The sequence below is a fragment of the Lactuca saligna genome, chromosome 9 (assembly GCF_052625555.1).
Source record: "Lactuca saligna cultivar CGN05327 chromosome 9, ASM5262555v1, whole genome shotgun sequence".
NCBI classification, from domain to species: domain Eukaryota; kingdom Viridiplantae; phylum Streptophyta; class Magnoliopsida; order Asterales; family Asteraceae; genus Lactuca; species Lactuca saligna.
This window is the reverse complement of record NC_136425.1, coordinates 13,971,569-13,984,444: the sequence shown is the minus strand read 5'-3', so window position 1 is coordinate 13,984,444 and position 12,876 is coordinate 13,971,569. Positions and strand designations below refer to the sequence as shown.

General features: G+C 33.6%; 1 non-coding gene across 1 annotated transcript; it reads left to right on the top strand.

Annotated features, from left to right (window-relative positions):
* Positions 1–10,478: 10,478 nt before the first annotated feature.
* Positions 10,479–10,581, top strand: LOC145018984 (U6 spliceosomal RNA). Its single transcript, XR_013667304.1, has one exon. It is a non-coding gene; the product is annotated as a U6 spliceosomal RNA (small nuclear RNA).
* The last annotated feature ends 2,295 nt before the right edge of the window (positions 10,582–12,876 follow it).

Sequence of the window (12,876 nt, the reverse complement as noted above, 5' to 3'; positions counted from 1 at the left end):
ATATCTATCATTGTGTGTAGGATGTTGGTATGTTGTAGTGATTTTTTATGATTATCGATATTGATGGGTATTGTCTGTTTGTTTGTTTGTTTGTTTTCATATGTCGACATATTATGGCAGAGTTAAGGCGGTCCTGCTTTGTGTTGTAGGCCAAGATACCTGGGTATTCTAGGTGTATTGTAGGGCTTGTGAGGAGGTCCATTCAGATTGTAGGCCCAAGGGAGCAGTCCAGCTATATTGTAGGCCTTGCGAGACGGTCCAGTTGGACTGTAGGCTCAGGAGAGCAATCCAGGAATCATGTAGGTGTAACACTGTAAATTTTCATTTAAAAATCACATTAATCTCATTAAAAAAATCACAAAATCCCCAATATATCGAATCATCAAAACACATGTTCACAAATTGTTTTAAAACACAATCTAGGATCCTCCAAAACATATCTCCAACTCGTGTGTACAATCAAGTCGGTGCCTTCCCATGATCCTGAGAAGTACTTCAAACACATAACACATAACACGGTAAGCACGAAGCTTAGTGAGTTCCCCAAAATACCACACATATCTCATTAGCATCTCATGGCTATGCTTAAATAAGACCCTCCGGTCCCACAACTCGGGTGGACCCTCTGAAAGACCCAAACTTTCATATTTATGAAAGACCCAAACTTTCGTACTTAACAATATAGTTACCCCAAAACATGCTACTTGCATATTCATAAAAACAATATTTTACATTGATAAAGAGGTTACAAACTACTGGATACAAACTGACTATTTTAAAGTGTTATATATTACATTACTTCCCAGGATTCTATAGTTTTATACATATGAGAATGCAAAATACAATAGTTTCAAACTATTCATAAGCTTCTATCGATACAATAATTTCAAACTATTAAAAAATCTTCTACCAGTATATAACTAAACATTGAGAGGGTAAGCGGTGGCGCTTAGTGAGTTCAATAATAGATACAATATAACGTTATGTCATATATATACTTCAATTTGGCAGAAGCAAAGAGGAACAAGGAACAACAAGAGCATATACATCAATCATTGATTTGATTTAAAGATATACAATCAATGAGACATAACAATTTCCATACTTGATATACATCAATAAAGCTTTGGCCCAAATGGCACAAAAGACATACAACTTCGAATTAACATTTTGGTAGATTTCAGGCTTATAGCCTTATCTAACCTTCTGCCAATACCATATAATAGAAATCATTCTCTTACGGAGACATGCTCTACATGGCCAGAGGCTACATACCAGTACCAACGTGAATTTAAGTCCTTTCACTGATCATATGGTCAAAGGTATTTCTTTGCTATTAAAAATAGTGAATAAAAATAACCCGGGAAAATGACCCGGAATAATAACACTTGTTCATATATATTAAACTCACTGTGAAATAACTGGGGGCTAAAATATTAATTTGGGCAGTACTTCGGCTTTAAATATGACTTTCTTCGTTGAAAACCAGAAATTTTCTTGATAACCGGGCTCTGTGAAGGTAGAGCTTCAAAACCAAAAAGATAAATTTTTTCGGGCTTCTCGGGAGTCTCAGGGCGTGTTTCGGGCTTTGGATTCAGTATCGAGGCTTAAGGGAAAGTCGGAATAGTAAAAATATCAAAAAGGGGGGTGAAAGTGGCAATTTTCCAAAATTATCCGAGAGGTCTCGCAGGCTGCTATTTATAGGGCCAAGGTTCGGAGGGTGCACTGGTAGAAGGAACACACGGCATCAGATGCGAGGTTCAGCCGAGAAGGTGACTCAGCGAAGCAGCGAGGGAGAGAGACACGCGAAGGGGGAAAGCGAGTCAGCAGTGAGGCGCGGAACAGGTGGCGGGTTCGGCGAGGCTCGGACTGGCTCAAGCGATACAAGGCGCGTCGGATGCACATTGGGCCGAAGATCTGGGTGAATCGGAAGGCAACATGCGTCGGATCCGCGTAGAGCGGCTACTGTTCATGCGAGGTGACGTGGCAGCACTATTCATGCGAAATTTCTCGATTTTTGTGCCAAATCTTGTAAAATCCATAACTTTCACATACCAGCTTCATTTTTTATGTTCTTTATATGCACACGTAGCTAAATTTATGCTCTACAACTTTCGTTTCGACTTCGTCAGCTAATTTTGAATTTAATTTTAATATTATTATTTTTAACAGACCGGGACAGGAAAATCCGATAAAAATTCATAACTTCTTCATCCGACATCTGTTTTCGTCAGAATTTTTACCGTTGCACTACTTATGATGAGACCATCAATTATCGTTTAGGTTGTGTCGGCTAAAAATCAATCGATCTAAAATTCGAGTTTTTAGCTGTCTACTGCTAAGCTGAAACTTCGAAAAATCATAACTTCCTCATACGAAGTCAGATTTTGACGTTCTTTTTATTGAACTTCTCGGTTTAATGAATACTAAGACTTTAATTTAGATTACTAAGGCTAAAAAGTATTTTATCAAAAACTCACTTTTTACGTCATTCGGCGTCGTGCCGAATTTGTCGCAGATCTTCGATTGGTCATAACTTATTCGTTATAACTCGGATTTCGATGAGGTTTTCGCCTAAATGTTTCTAATGAGATTATATACAACTTTCAATAAAAAAATTATACTTATTTTAAATTTTATATTTTCACTATATTTCACTATTTGGTTTTTAATTGGAATCTCATAGGACTTCCAATATTTTATGAGTATAGTTTTACTTCATTTCTAGTAAAAACTATATGTTAGAACTCAACATTCAAATTCACATAATATTTCATAATATTATTTACTTAAAACACGATTTCAAAACGTGTATGTTACACCCTCTGGTCCTAACTCAGTAAACTCAGAATAATACACAACATAAATCACAAAGACATATTGCAGGATATCACAATACTCAATATAAGGACATAAGACTCTCCGGTCACACAAATATTACCACTCTAGGTAAATATAGTGAGAAGACTCACCCCGTAAGCAAGCAAGCAAATAACCTTGTACACAAATCTCGAACTAGCCTCCGCCTAACACATAGGATAATTATCTCTAATTAACACTTAAATCACGACTCTAAATAAAATAAGTTATTTTCTCTCTAAAACTCTTGGAATGGGTAAAATACCATTTTACACCTCCATAGTCCCCATAATCCCTGTCTTGACCAAACACTAAAGTCAACAAAAGTCAACACTCGAGTCAACAGTCCATGTTGACCCGACTTAACTAGTCACATAGATGCCGAGTGCATCTATGTGACACGTCGATTTCCATCGTTTCCTCTAAAATGTCATGAAAATACAACTTAACTAGTCAAGTTGTCTCATCAACTCGCCGAGTTACCCATGTCCAGACTCATTGGGGAAAATCATAGCCAACTCGTCGAGTCAGCTCATTGACTCGGCGAGTCCATTCAGTCTATATTCTCATTTAGATGTTTTAAGGTAGATTTACAACTCCAAACTATAGATCTAACCTCCTAAGGCTCGAATGTCACATAAAGCTACAGGCTTTTACGTTCATGCATGGCATATTGGCTCATAATGCCAATACAAACTCCATTAACCTACACAACTTTAAAATATGTCACCCCTTGATCTGTACGTTCATTAACATACACAACTTTATCAATAAACCCCAGTCTTGCTTCATGATCAACATACTTCTTCCGGTAAGTAGCCAGTAACCATAAAAAAGAGGAAATTCAGCCAAAAAGGCATCATAAACATTCTTCATCTTCAACACATTGGCATGTTAATGTGCTGTGAAATCAATATAGTGAAACAAAAGATAAAAATAAATGTTGAAAAAGTTACATACCTCTGATGTGTTTTCTGACTCCTCTGCTTCTTCAATATATATGTACTTAAATATTATAGAAGATTTTTTTTAATGTACTATTCAAACACCACTGTCTACTACTTATTGTATTCAATGAAAAATAATAAACGGAAATTTGGTTGATAAACTATATATGAAAAATAAAAAGATAAATCATAAGGATATTTTTAAATAATATTTTTTGACTTGAAAATATATTAGATAGTTTTATAATTATATAGAACAAAATAATAATTAGAGAAAACCAAATTTTTAATTACTATTAATGCTAAAAAATATAGAAGCTAGTTATTTTAAACTTTGACTTAAATTTTGTTGTGAGTTTGATTACTCTTAATATTAAGGTTCGTTCATTGTCCTCGGGCATCCTTCAAATCTCAACATACATGATTTATTTCATGTAGACGTTATAGCCTAATTTAGAGGGTCATTAAAGGAATAATTCGAACACATTTTTTTCTTTATCACATCATTTTACTATTTTAGTCGTACAACATATATCATTAAAGTAAAAAAGACGGTATGTTTGTATTTTCGTTTTGAAAAAATTAATAAAATCAATATTTTTTATACATTTTACATCTACAAATGACTTTGCAAATGTAAATTATTTTTAAAAACATATAACATGATAAATATTGTTATATTTATATTTTTTGAAACGAGAATACAATAATATTTATCAATGATTAGATTTTGTTTTTCAAAATAAATGAAAAGTATATCACAATTCTTAATTTTTTTTATAATATAAAAGGTTATATTGTAGGTTTAATTTTTATGCTTTAAAAATGAGTCCTCAATCTTAAAGATTGTTGAATAGTGATTTTATTTTTATATTTTATTAGAATTAAAAAATTATATATATATATATATATATATATAAACTCTAATAAATAAATATCTATTTTCTACATGTCATTTTTTTTGTTTTTTTTCATTTGATTAAATTGCACTTAATATTAAATGTAATAAGTTGTAATAAATGTAGTAATAAATTTATATCAATTTAATTAATGGATTTATCTTATAATTTCTAAATTTCTAAATTGAAGTCCCATTAATTTCTTTTGTTTATTTATATAATAATTATTTATTTAAATTAAAAGAGAAAAATCACTTCAATTTTAATAATTCATTATTTTTCTCATAAACTTAAATATCTCAAATATTTAGGATTTTATATTTAACTTTTTTATGAAATAAATTCATGTAATACATGAGTCTCACTACTAATACATACATACATACATACATAACAATATATATATATATATATATATATATATATATATATATATATATATATATATATATATATGATTAGGTGAGAAACAAAACTTTCATGAAAAACATAAGAAATGAACTATTTGAATGGTTTTTGGTAGGAGAATTAAATGAATCATTATATGATATAAAAATATGTAACACCTAATTTTTTTAATACAAGGTACACTAAAAACTTTCATCTATAAAACATGAATCATAACAAATTCGGTGTACATTCTTATCACAGATCAATACAAGTACTTTTTAAGAGGATCTTATAATGACCTCGTGTAAGAATCCAAACCAGACGCTACAAACTCCACTTGTCTACAATTCTACTTAAACATGAAAGACATACACAACAAAATGGTAAGCTAAAACGAGCTTAATGAGTAACATGTACAATAAGATATAAAATAGTTTTATAATTATACGTATAATTAATGTTTTTCAATCAACCACATTCGCCATAGTAGGCTTACAACCATACAAGTTACTATCAATTCCATATAATCATTTTTAGTAGTATCCATACTACATAAAGTACCTATCCAATAAATATTTCACTAACTGGCATTATAAACTTTTAGTATTTCACTACAATAGATACTTTCATAAGTATAGTATTCATGCTACTGTAGGTAAAGATAAACTTACAATGCTAACATACAAGCATTTATACACTCGCATAGCCTTATGGTGTTACAGTTACCAAGACCATCACAAATAACAATTGCCAATACATTGGTGTTACCTCCACCAATCCTTCGCTCCAGACCAAAGAAGGTTCACAATGCACTTGACCTTTTGGTCAGCTGGGCAAGAGCATGTAAAGAAACATCCCTTAATATATGACAACCACTTCACGGAAATGATCGGATCCTGGACCTCGTTAAACACTTGGGGCTTCGTATTATCGAAGTACCGGTACTGGAAACCCTGTTGGTGCCAATCCCTGCAACAACAGTCTCAAAAGTCCAATGTATCGATTATCAAAGAACTACATCATTACGCTCTTACTAGACCCAAAAAACTCCAGTATCTGATGGCTGAAGATGGAAACAACCTCCTCATGAATGATCTCCTAACACGGTTATCAGTCAATACTGGCCTATCCTGGACACCCGCTCGTAATCCTGATCCAAATCTTGCCTCAAATCGCCTCGTTACCACCATATTGAAATAAACAACGGTGATATCAGATAAACACACATAATACCATAAGGACCAATACCTAACAAAACCATAGGGGTTATGACTTCCCTGTTATGCGAACGGGTCCTATGCTTCCGGTAGTATGGGCTCATACTACCTTCCACACCTACCTATAATTGTCTCGGAAGATCATAACAACAACCCTAACAACACTCACTAGAATACGCATACATCCTATTCTCACTTCCTAGAGAAAGGATAGACATCCCTCGACTAGTCGGCTAACCCTACATAACTCATCCATGGAACTTCCATCAACCCTATAACACTTGTGTATACTAATCATACATAACATTGGATCTTATAGTCAGTCGAATACTTGATTCTACCCTAATACCACAACCAAAAAAGAAACATGAAATAAGGCTAAATCAAACATTCTCGGGCTATAAAATCTTACTTATCACTAACAAACTACAGTAATGATGTCAATTTCATATAAGGAAAACCCTAGACTATCTGAAATAATATAATTAGGCAATTCTATCATGCGATTCCTGAAGATCCCTAGCCTATCACTAGCATGCTTTTCTAACATATCACACTATCAAATAACATTATGGTAATTTTGGGTCTACTTACTGGCTCCGGTTGATCGTACACATCATATCCTCTCTTGATTATTTTGAAAATCATTTTTAAAACCTTTTCATTTTATTGCTTGAGACTGGATTCACACAGGTGTTCCTCCAATTCACTCAAACCATGGCTCTGATAGCACCTTGTAACGACTCAAAAGACACAATAAATTTAAACTTTTTAAAACAACCCTTAGTCATAAAAGGTTTACAAAATCATTGTTTCCAAATTGTTTACCTATATCAGAGTATCCCAAAATCATAAATCCATAAAACAGAGGATGAGTACAGTCACGCTTTCACCTTCCCTCGATTATGAGAAGTACCTAAAACAACAAACTAAAACCGTAAGCCAAAGCTTAGTGAGTTTCCCCCAAAGTACCAACACACAAACATATAACATATACAACAATATGTCGGATCCAATCAACCATCGAGTTGGAATACCCCAACCCCATTCAACCTCTGGGTCCAGTCATCCTCGGTATGGAATACCCCAGGTTGGAATGCCAATATACAACAGGTCCAGTCATCCTCGGGATGGAATACCCTCGGGCCCAATCAACCATCAGGTTGGAAGGCCCCGACGTCTGTTGGCTCACATACAAAGTAGTAAAGCCTCAACCATAACTCAAAATATGTCGACATATACATAACATATAAACATATATTCAGCCAATAGAAAAATAGGCAGATCTACAGATCACTACCATATAGCAACACCCTATAAACTTAGATACAAATATAACAAATCACTACATCATAGTAACATACGATAAACCAGGATATCAATCCAATTGGTCGGGCTTAGTGCCTTTAACCCGTAAGTATAGTGAGGAAGACTCACCTCATAGTCTGAACAATAGCTGATGAGGTGTCGACTATGAATCTCAGCTCTAACCGTCACCTATTCAACCAAATGATCAATTCTCAACCACAATCTAAAATACCAAAAATACCCTTAAATCAAACTGGGTCAACCTTGGTTAAAGTCAGAGTCAAACTGGTCAAAATCAACAAGTCAACTGATTCAACCCAACCGAGTCAATTCAGCCAAGTTGACACAGGACGCATACGCGAGGCGTAGTCCAGAGGTATAAGGGGTGTATTCAAATCTTGACCGCATACGGGAGAGTTAACCACATATATGCTACGTACTCAGGTTATGCAGGGTGTATGGCCAGACATATCAAAACTTCATTAAGAGCTTAATGCCTTAAGCTCTTACATCTAACTTTTGGATACAAGTCCAAATCATCCTCAAGAGTCATAAAGTTTCAAAATTTATGACTTTTCATGCCCATTAAGTGCTCCATACCCAAAAGTACAACATCTTAATGCATTAAGACCTTCTAAAGAAAGCATGGAGCAAAACTAACCATCCAAACCACATTTTTATGACTCAAGACCCTTCTTAAGGTCTAAAAGGACGACTTAATGGGTCAAGAACATGTTATGCTCAAGAATCACCATTTTGGGACCAAAGAGTGTCTTAAAAGAACAAAAGTCTAGATCTACAAGATAGAGTGATCAAGATGCAAGCTTTTTACCTTCTGGAGCTTGCTAACAAGAAAGAAACCTCAAATCCAAAGTGCTTTGCAAACTCCAAGATCTCCACACCACTTTCTTCTTCTTCAAGAACACTTCTAGTCACTCCAAGGGCTCCAAAATGCTCTTTATCACTTAGGGTTTGCTTGGGGGTCAATTTCACAGAGGGAGGATGAATAAGAATGAGATGTGAGGCTATAATGAGGTTTAAATATGAAGCAAACCCTAAAAAAATTAGGGTTTGCATGGTCCTCATGTACTCCCAGCATACTAAGGCGCGCCTTAGTACGCTCAGTGTACTCCCCCAAAGTTTGAAATTACTAAAATGCCACTATGGACCCTTTTGTACCCTTTCTCTTACTTAGGGACCAAAATACAACATTTAATCATACAAAGGGTTGAAATTGAAAATATCTCAACAACGGGATGTTACAATAATGTGCGTCATAAATAATTTGGCCAAAAAAACTCCTTGACGATTCATTTTTAGTGACTCAACGATGATTCTTTTTGCAACCAATGTTAGTGAATAATCTAAAAAAAATAACTCTAGGAATCGTCTTTTCGGTATATTCTTTGTGAGATTCATGTCTTGGTTCTTCAAAAAACATTCAATTGATTCAGTTCTCACAAAAAAATTGATTCTCACAGTATCCAAATGAGAAGTTAAAAATTATAATAACCTAAGAAATGTATTGTTTTTCCTTTCAAAAATTTCAATTAAAATACCAAAAATATTCACATATACAAGCTTTGAAGATACATGTGAAAAAATGTTCATTTTAGTGTGCATATGTTCACATTTTTCATATGCACACATGTTTGTATGTTGATAAAAAATGTGTACATATGAACATTCCAAAAATATTATGATTTTTTGGTGTTTTTATGAATGCTTTAGATGTCTATATGTGTGCATATATATGGTGTTTTGATTAAATATTTTATCAAGAAAAAAATTATTAGGTTTACACTCTTGTTTGAGTTATCATATATACTTAACCATATACACATGCAACATTATAATGAGTCTTCAAATCTATTGTTACTCTCCTTATAGAAAAATATAGCTACACTACAACCTCATATAGAGCATGAATGGCATCTTCAGTTATGTCTTCAGATCGAGAATGAGATGTTGGCACAAAACCTACAAATTTGTACTGATTGGAAAAATATGAAAGAAGGCAACCAATTTATTTATTTATATCTTTTTTTTAGTTTATATTATTTTTTTTATAATAAGAAAAATATTCATAATTTGTCATAATTAATTTTCTAGGTCAAATTGTTGAGAAAACAATGGAAAGACAATGGTTACTCAATATGCAAGAGAAACAACATTAACTCATGGTACTTGAATTACTGGACATTTATAGTAGCTCGTATGTTTCATGATCGAAACCATATCATTTTTAAGACACAATGAATCTTATCTCAATATTCCTTATGTCATAATGTTATTGGATTGAGAACTATTATTTGTATTATCTACATTTTATGGAATTTCACATTAACATGTTATGAAGGTCATTTCACAATTGGTGGCATAAGGAATATCAAGAATCTTCAATAAATGCTTATGGGATTTTATTGATGTTCTAATTGTTGGAGATTTGATATACCTATATGACGACCAAACATAGAATAATAGAAGAATGAGATAATGACTTAGGAGGGTAATAAGGTTTTCAGTTTGTCCGTATTAGGTCACTAAGGTTTTTTTGTGCGTATTAGACCAATATGGTTGTTATTACCGTTTAGAAATAGTCATTTTACCGGTTTTAACGGTTAAAAAGGATTATTTCTAAACGGTAATAACAACCATATTGGTCTAATACGTACAAAAAAACCTTAGTGACCTAATACGGACAAACTGGAAACCTTATTACCCTCCTAAGTCATTAACCCTAATTTTAAAGACATTGAGAATATATGACCATCAACAGTAAACTACTTCGTTTAGAACTCACATCGTCCTATATAACCTGCTACTCATCTATATGGCGAAGCTCTTCATCTATAGTCGTCCTTTTGGGAACATTCGATAAAATTGGAACGATACAGAGAAGATTAGCATGACCCCTGCGCAAGGATGACACACACAAATCGAGAAATGGTCCAAAATATTTTTTAACCCTTCATCGTCTTCTATGGAACCCTAATTCCCTTTTCAAATGCTAATAGAGTTCAATTGCAATTCTTACGTTTCAGTAGTTCATCTACTGAAGTCATGATCAGACAACATGTGGATTCTATGGTCAGATTGATCTTCTTGTTGATGTCTTCAACCATTTGTGGCAAGTAAGGGTGATATTTCTTTCTATAAAGTCTCCTTTAAGTTTTTTACTTTTTCAGTCATTAAGTTTCATGCTTTATAAACTTCCGTTTATGTGTTGTATATAGTATGTATGTATTTGTTTATGTGCTGATTTTTTTATTCATTTTGCAACTTCAGTTTCTTAGTTCATGTTGTGGTTTTGCTTTTTATAAAATAATTGATAATAGACATCCTATACAAGTCCCCGTTGGTTTTACATTTCCATTCGTTATCAAATGTAGACATTGATGGGAGGTATCAAAGTGAGATTTTGTTTTTGTACATATGGATGTGTTCATGTAAACATTTAAATGACAAAAAAGAAGTTATTGATAAAATGTTGCATATTTATGTAATGAAGATCATCAATCATATGAGTTTCTGGACTTAGAAGTTCTGGAAAGACTGTGAGATAAGTTTAAATGGAAGCAACTATTTTCAGTCAAACAAATCATTCACATTGATTAGTAAGCATGTTTTCTAAATAATTAGGGTTAATGACTTAGGAGGGTAATAAGGTGTCCAGTTTGTCCGTATTAGATCACTAAGGTTTTTTTGTGCGTATTAGACCAATATGGTTGTTATTACCGTTTAGAAATAGTCCTTTTTACCCGTTAAAAACGGTAAAAGGACTATTTCTAAACGGTAATAACAACCATATTGGTCTAATACGCACAAAAAAAACCTTAGTGACCTAATACGCACAAAAAAAACCTTAGTGACCTAATACGGACAAATTGAAAAACTTATTACCCTCCTAAGTCATTATCCCTAGAAGAATTATACATTTGTATGTACATATTTAAATATAAAATATTATTTTTTAGGTGAATTAATATTGAGAGAAATGACTGATAATATATCTTTTTTTTTGTGATTTTGACATTGTATTTTTATTTTAAATCGAAAATCATAATTTCTAATTCCATTCAATATTGACATTTTTGTTTCTGTTCAATGACACAAAATACATTATGTTTTTATTTTTATCAATTTTAATACGATATTTATAAAATTTTGTTCTAAAACATTATTTTCATTTTTTTTTTAATTTTGACATGTTTTTTCTAAATCATCATAGAAAACCAATACCTTAGGAGGGTCTCGATGAAATGAGTAAAATTGGGAAATACACTAGTTGATTTAAAACAAAAAAAAATCAAAAAGCAAAAATTATAGTGTTATTTGTGCCATTTTCCTTTTATATTTGCATTCTAATATATATATATATATATATATATATATATATATATATATATATATATATATATATATATATATATATATATATATATATATATAACGCGACGATGGCTCCGACAACCGACTCTCGGAGTGTTGACTGTCGTCGGAGGGATTTGCAAAGCCACAACAAGCAAAGGCGTCAGTCGTTTCCCGAGAAGAGGTCTCAGAAAGACAGTCCGATGGTCAAGTCAGTGAGAGATATTTGGGTGAGAGTGATGAGAACCGAGAGAGATCACTTACTTCTCAAGGCGGAACGGATTCCCTTTTATACTAAGGATCCTCGTTGGTCTGTACAGGGAACAAGGACTACAGTTATGACTGGATCCATTACTCTAATTGGCTAATTGTGTCCCCTGCTATGTCGGGGCCAACAATTGGCTTAGACGGTAATGCTCCGGGCATACTCTTTGTCGCCTAGAGCCATTGTATATGTTCTGTAGCGGAGGTGCTCTAGACGGGGTCGAACCCCCTGCGCGAGCGTCCCACCCTGAGGGAACACTCATGCCTGGCTAAGCTAACTGGAGGAATCTTCGGCCTGGAGATCCTGCTCCTAGCCCGTGCTAGGAGGTTCGTCATCAAGTCCTCTATTCCAGTAGTCATAACATTTGTTAGCTAACTATGATGTTCTGGACTTAATTACCATTTACACGTGTTGGGAAGACGTTCGCTCGTCGCCTCAATTCCGGCGCTGTGGCCGCTTATCCCTTCTGGCAGTTACGTCACATGTTAGGTTTTTGAAAAGTCATGCCTTCTGTCTTCTTTCTTATACCATGGAAGAAAATCTTTGTGTTTCCCACTTTCTCTCTTCACTTCATCCTTTGTCTCTTCTTCTAGTAATTTCCTGTTATGGCGACTCCGACT